General features: G+C 43.8%; 1 pseudogene; it reads left to right on the top strand.

Moving 5' to 3' along the window:
- Positions 1-5091: 5091 nt before the first annotated feature.
- Positions 5092-5721, top strand: LOC142455475 (histone chaperone ASF1B pseudogene; annotated as a pseudogene).
- The last annotated feature ends 1522 nt before the right edge of the window (positions 5722-7243 follow it).

Genomic DNA, 7243 nt, shown 5'->3' with positions numbered 1-7243 from the left:
CCCTCGGGTTCTGTGAGATTCAGCATCCTTATGGGACCTGAATGAAGCTCAGCATTCTAGTTCCCATTTCATTAAGAGGTTACATTGAAAACAAAATCAAAATTCACAGATCTACTAGAATATATATATCTGTAATGGTGTTTGACTTCTTCAGAAGGTCTAAGAGGGAGTTGCACCTAGCACCATCCAAAAAATTATTTAAATGTTCGGATCACTCCGCCCTTCTCTGTCCCTCTTCCAAATGGCAAGTGTGGAATAGGCTACCCTATCACTGCCATTTCTTCCCTCCTGTCTGCATTGCCACCAAGCAGTGATCAGAAAAACAAAATGGTCCGTTCATTCACTCAAAGCACAGAGGAGACACGTTAGCATGGGAGGAACGCTGGTGGAATAGTGGTCACATCTTGGGCTGCAGCTCGGTAGTTCAAAACCACCAGCAGCTCCTATGGAGAAAGATGAGGCTGTCTACTTGCATAAAACGTGAGTCTTGGAAACCTGCTGGTCACTGTGAATCAGCATCAACTTATGCAGGAGTCCGGGTTCCATTTCTGGTCTATGCACTCCAGCACCGCCACCACTTGTCTGTCGGGGGAGCCTTGCATGGGGCCATGTCGCTGGACGAGTTTTAGCAGAGTTTGCAGGGCAAGGTGGCCTAGCAAGAGAGGCCTGGCCATCTGCTTCTGAAAATCAGTCAGTGAAAGCCCAAAGGTCGGAATGAGACTGATCAGTGGATGGCACCCGACAAGGCAGTGTTTCCTCGCGTGATTCATTGGGTCACCTTGTGTTAGGGGCTGACTCCACCACACCCAATGACAAAAGTGAGGTATTCACCTTCTGACCGTTGGAGCAAGACCCTTTGGGTTGTTTATAACAGATACTCACCAGGCAGCGGCTGGTGGTTTCAAACAGCTGACCTTGCCGTTAGCAGCACAATGTGCAATCATTATGCCACCACGGCTCCTGGGACTCCTGCACGAGGATCCTAATCCTGAACCAACACTATCCTCTCTCTGCTCCGGAAGGACAGGAAATCGTGATTTAGGGCAGAGCCTGAGAGGTGGGGCCACACAGACCTGGGTGTGCATGTCACTTTCACCTCTTGTCAGTGTCATGTTGCCGTCTTGTTTAGAGTAAACAGCTAGAAGCAACCAGTTCTCTTCCATTCACAGGAAACTGAAACTGGAAGTTCCCCTTGCTGGAGAAATTGATCATGATGATGATGATGATGATGATGATTTCCAATGAATATTGCACTTTACCCATTTTAATAGTGTCATTAGTACTTTTATTAGTATTCTTATTAGCATGATTATCATCATTGAAAGTAGGTATTGAACTTCATCAAATGGGTTTTCTAGAACTCCTGGAATAATTGCATGCTTTACGGTATTGTTTGTTGTTTTCTCCTCCTTTGGTGCATCATTGTGGTCAATTTCTAGGTTTTCTGCTGTTAACCTTCCTGCATTCCTCAAATAAGCCTGACTTGATTACGGCGATGGTTTTTAATACACTAAGGGATACAGCTAGCGAATGTCTTCTTTGCGTGGGTTGCTTCCCCTCACTGGTCCCTCTCTGTTTGTTTTTCTTCTAGTGTCCTCGGCTCACTTCCAAACCACCAGTTGCCGTGGAGTTGACTGACGCCTGCAGCTTTCTGCGTGGTAAGAGGAGAGCTGGCTGGTTTTGCCTTTGGATCTCTGGGACTTGCTTGCAAGATGCCTCTGGGTACCCTCAAACCTCCAGCCTCTCAGTTAACAACCAAGAGTGGTAACCATTCACAGCAACTTGGGGCTCATCATTCCAGTTTCAGGGTAGCAATTAAACTAGCTTCATGAAACCACTTTTTTTCTCTCCCTCAAATTATCTGGAGTAGAATTGGCAAAATGTGGACTATCGTCTCCATAGACGGCTTCCAGAACTCCTCTATAAAGTGGTGTGCGGCTAGGGCTGTAAAGAGACAAACTGGCTCTGATTTCCCTTTCTGTACTCAGTCCCAGTCTGTTCAAGTTCTCTATTTCCTTTTGGCCAATTTGGGCATTTTTCATTTTCCCAGAAAGCTATCCCATTCATCGAAGGTCTTTTTCAGACTTATTGGTGTGTAGCTGTTCTTAATGCTTGTTTTGTTTTGTTTTTTTCAAATCTGTTGTATCTAACATGATTTTCCATCTTGATTCTGTTCTGTTTCATTACATCTTCTCCTGCTTTGTTTGGTTTTTCTTGGTAAGGCTTGCCAAAGATTTGTCTGTCTTATTTGTCTTTTCCAAAGGCCTATGCTGAACTTTACTAAACTGTGATTGTTTTAGTTATTTTCTACTTTCTCGCCCTGTCTTTCTGCCCTTCTTCTTCTTTCGGCTTACACTGCTACTTTTCCAAGCTCTTGAGTTGAATGTTAAACTCATTGATTTTCAGTCTTCTAGTAAATCTATTTAAAGCTATTCATCTTCTCCTAAATGCCATTTTACATATGTTCCACAGAAGTTGACATGCAGCACATTCATTTATTTAGTGTTAAAGGTTTTTCAGTTGCCTTTATTATTTCTACTTTAATCCGAGGACCTTCTAATAGTGTCATGTCTTAGTTTCCAGGAATACAGATTTTCTTTCCTGTAACTGATTTCAAGTTTCACAGTGTTATGGTCAAGGAAGATCACCGACACGATGTTGATCCTCTGGGATTTATCAACATTTTCTCTGTCTTAATTGGGGTCATTTTTGTGACTATTTTGCATATAGTCAAAAATGTGTTTTTTTGTATGTTAGGTATAAAGTAATATATCTCTGTAAGTAAAGACACATACACAGTTAAGTTTATTAAACAAATTGTTAAATCTTCTTGATATTTAATAAGTTTTATCTATTGGCTTTATTAACTAAGTCAAATGTGTTAAAAAATATTCTGTGAATAAAAAGGCCCCAGGTACAGGAAGGAAGAAAATTTTCCAGCATTGAGTGTGGGGATGATTGTACAATCCTTCTTAACATAATTGAACTATTGAATCCTATGATATGCTAATTGGTCTGAATAAAACAGTTTTAAAATAAAAAATATATATTTCTTAAAAAGTATCCCATTAAAATGGTTGCTTTGTCTATTTCCTCCCATGTTTCTACAGCTACTTCTTCGTAACTTTTAATGTGGTCCCAATGGAAAGTTTACAGAGCAAACTATTTTGCATTTAAGCATATTTTATATCATGACTTTGGTTGCAATCCTCTCGATGTAATACTTCTCCCTTGGTTCCCTGTCCTGTTTGTCTTCGTGTCTTCTTGCCTGCCCCCCACCCTCCGGCTTTCTGAGCCTTGCTTGGGGGTGCACACTATGTTTGGGCTGATTGTCCTGAGGAGTATCTTTCTCCTTGGTGCCATTGTTCACTTGAGAGGCCTGTCTATTCCTTGACAGAAGATTGATCCCCAAGGGGGTGTTAAGTTCCAAGTCTGATGAGTTTCTAAGGACCACAGTCTTGAGGGTTCCACCAGCCTCTAGTCAGTAACCCTCATTTTATAATTACTGTGAATTTTATTCTACTTTTTCCTTCTCATTCCAGTCTAGGACCTCCTGTTGTGACCCCAATCAGAGGAGTTGGGAGTGGTAGCTGGGCCCCACAGAACAGTGGAGGCTGTTGTTTGCAGGGCTAGTTAGTCCTTTGGACTGTTTCCTTGAATCTTTGATTTCCTGCATTCTTCTTTGCTCCAGATGGGGAGCAACCAATAGTTCGTCTCAGATGGCTACTTGTGAGCTTTGAAGACCCCACTACAACTACAACTAATTGTTACACACGCACATAAGCAGACATATTTAAAGTTATATTGGAAATATTTGTATGTTTTTAAGATTAATGTGGTTTTGTCTTTTATTATTCGTCTTACTGGGATATCACATTCCTATTTATATTCTCCCCATTTTTTGTTTTATATTTGCTTTCTATATAATTTTATTTTTATTCCTACCATTTTATTGACTCACTCATAGAAAGAATATTAGTAAAGTTTGTGCTTTTTCTAATCTAATCTAAGAATCCCTGTATTTGGGATTAATGAGTTTCGTGGATGAGATAAATTGATGTTATTTTAAGAGTTATGTTTGTCATATTATTTCATACTTTCCATACTTTGTCTTCCTCCTTTTCCCTTCCCCACTGAACAGAACAAACTTTCATCTGCTATTTTTTAGAGCTGTACCTTCAGTCCTGGTAGCATAGTTTGTTGTGTGTTGGACTGTTACCACAAGGTCAGCAATTCAAGTCCCAAAGCAACTCTGCAGGAGGAAAAAATGAGGTTTTCTGCTCCCATGAAGATTTACAGCCTAGGACACCCAAAAGGGGAGTTCTATTCTGCCCTGGAGAGTCACTGAGAATTAGAATCGACTCAATGGCATTGAGTGAGCCATTCTACTTTTATGGATCTGGTACTAGTTGCTTCTAATTATTCAGACCAAATATAAATATTGACACATCATCCTTGACTCTTATTTTTATCTTAACCATCAGGATATCCAGTTGGGTCAACAGAATTAGAAATTCATCCAGGATCTGTGGTCTTGCTTCTCAATCCCTCCACTGATGCCGCCCTGCTTGAAACCACCATCATCTCTCATTTAGATTGGTATCATCACTTCCCACCTTACCTTCAATCTTCCCTGCCTGGATTTCGTTCTCAACACAAGAACCAGACTGGGCCTTCTACAACCCCGAGATCAGAAGAACAAGATGGTTCCCGACCTCTGCTATTGACCATTCTGAAAGCTGTTACATTAGGACACCCTGGAGAGAAGGGCGGGTAGGGGAATCTGGGATGTAGGAAAACCTCAAAGTCTTAAAAATGACCAGGGTTACTGATCAGATAGAGACTACTGGACCCTCAAGACTATGTCTCTTAGCAATCCTTCAAGCCTGACACTGAAATCATCCCATGGTTCTTCTTTCAACCAAGCAATGAATAACTAACTGTACAGGGTGAATAATGACATTAGGGAAATAGACATTCCTTAAACTATCCATTACTAAGGGTAATGTTTTCCCCTGCCCCACTGGACTCAGAACCTCACTTGGCCCTGCCCCGCCTTGGCCCTGCTACCAGTCCTGGCCCATTGAAGCGATGGCCAAGGTGTCGGTGTTGAACCTGGCAGTCCTGGAGAATCAGAATACTTTTCACAGCCCCTTCAGCTTCAGATCAGCTTCGAATGCAATGAGACCTTGGAGGATGACCTGGAGAGGAAGATCATTTACGTGGGCTCCGCCAAGAGTGAGGCATTCAATTGAGTCCTAGACTCAGTGCTGGTTGGCCCTGTCCCAGCAGGGAAGCACGTGTTTGTTTTTCAGGCTGATGCCCCTAGTCCATCCCTCATCCTGGAGATGGATGTCGTGGATGTGACTGTGCTCCTCATCACCTGCACCTACCACAGACTGACAGGACTTCATCTCAGTGGGCTACTACGTGAACAAGGAGTATCCCAGCCCTGAGCTGCCGAAGAACCCACCCCAGAAGCCAGGCTCCTCTCAGCTGCAGCACAACATATTAGCACCCAACCCGTGAGCAACCCACTTCCACATCAACTGGGACAGCAGTGCTGATCAGCTGGAGGCTATGGACAGACAGGACCTTTTCCTGAGCGGGGGCCTCCCCTTCAGCTACATGCCTCTCAAGGGTCTGGGCCTCCTGGGCTGCATCCCCAGCCTCCTCCCTGAGAACTCCATGGACTACCTCTACCAGGGAGATCAGCTCTGAGAGTGCTCTGTAAGAGCAGAGACCAGTCTCCACCTGGCATATCTGGAGTGACACGTGGGTCATCTGGGAGACTTTGGGGGTTGTCACCTGCATCAAACCAGTCAGATTTGGGCCCCATGGAAAGGACAGGCCCTGTCTCGCCCAGCCCAGGCCCAGGAGGTGCATGCCAAATCTCCACAGACCTGTAAGTAGGTCCTCAGTTCTTTCTGACATGCCCTTTCTCCCTCCCTTCCACCTGCACCGTAAACTCACCTGGAGGCCATGGTGCTCCCTGAGTATCCCTGATCCAAAGCTGCTCCCAATAGCCCTCCCTGGCCAATGCCTGGCAAGGCTCTATCCCTGTCATTCCTTTCTGAACATCTGAGGCCACGGGCAAATAATCCTAGTTAGTTCGTATACTCGGATACAGTGTCCCTCCAGGATTTTGAGCTCTTTTCGACCCAGTCACCCCTGGAAAATGCTGCTCCCAGTGATGCAATCAGCAGGTGCCTCTCCTCTCAGTCTCCCCTAGCTGGGCCTAGCCTTCCCTAGAGGTCAGTGGTAGAGCCTTGGTATGTTGAGGGGGTGTCTTCTGTACTCTGGCTATCCGGGGGTCGGCACCAAGGCCCTTCCACCCATGGCAGCTGTGCTCTGCCCTCTTGTCAAGATCATATGTGCTCACAGGCCACAGGACAGACAGGGAAGCTGGAAGTTGTAGGGAGCCTGAAAACCTTCCCTCCCACCTCCTTGCTGCTTTGTGAATGCTGTTGTGATTGAAGTTTTATTAGTAGAGGGATTTTGTATTAAACATGTTTGGTTGCTGTAAAAAAGAAAAGCACTTCATTGAGAGAAAAAAACTATCAATTATTCAAGAAAAGGCAACATTCAGGAGGCAGAGAGAGTCTTAAAAGGAGGAATGAAACAAGAAGAAAGTGATGTTAGAATGTGGGGATTATACTCAATGGCATAAAACAAAATGTGTATGCATTGTTGAATGGAAAACTGATTTTCTCTGTAAGCTTTCATCTAATTCACAATTAAAAGTTAATATATGTCTGTGTGTGTGTACGTTCATGCATACGCACGTCCTTCCTTCCTTCTAATCCTCTTATTTTCTCATGTCATTCAAAGAAAAACTAAGTCCTTTTGATTGTCTTTAGGCTCGCTTCTCCCAGAAGCCCTCTGCTACCACACTCTCCTCTCCACTCATTCTGTCCCAGACGCGTAAATTTCCTGACTGCTGGTCACTCATCCCAGATATGCTCCTACCATCAGCCCTTTGTACCGATTTTGCTTCCTCAAAGATAACTACCTTCCTGGCTATCAACATGAGTAAGTCCCTTAGCAAGTTAAGGGGTTTTCTCACAGATCTCCTCAGTGAGATCTACTCTGATCATCTTACATGCAGGGGTAGCCCTCCCCACTATGATACACCCAGACTACTTCTTCTACTTATCAACTTCTCTGAAACAGCATAATTTAGGTATAATGATTACTGAGTATTGTCTCTCACCTTCACTCCTTAAATGAAAGAGCTATTGTT

This window comes from Tenrec ecaudatus, chromosome 8 (genome assembly GCF_050624435.1).
Source record: "Tenrec ecaudatus isolate mTenEca1 chromosome 8, mTenEca1.hap1, whole genome shotgun sequence".
Classification (NCBI taxonomy): domain Eukaryota; kingdom Metazoa; phylum Chordata; class Mammalia; order Afrosoricida; family Tenrecidae; genus Tenrec; species Tenrec ecaudatus.
Note: the sequence above shows the minus strand (reverse complement) of the source record. Positions and strands in the feature narration are given on the sequence as shown.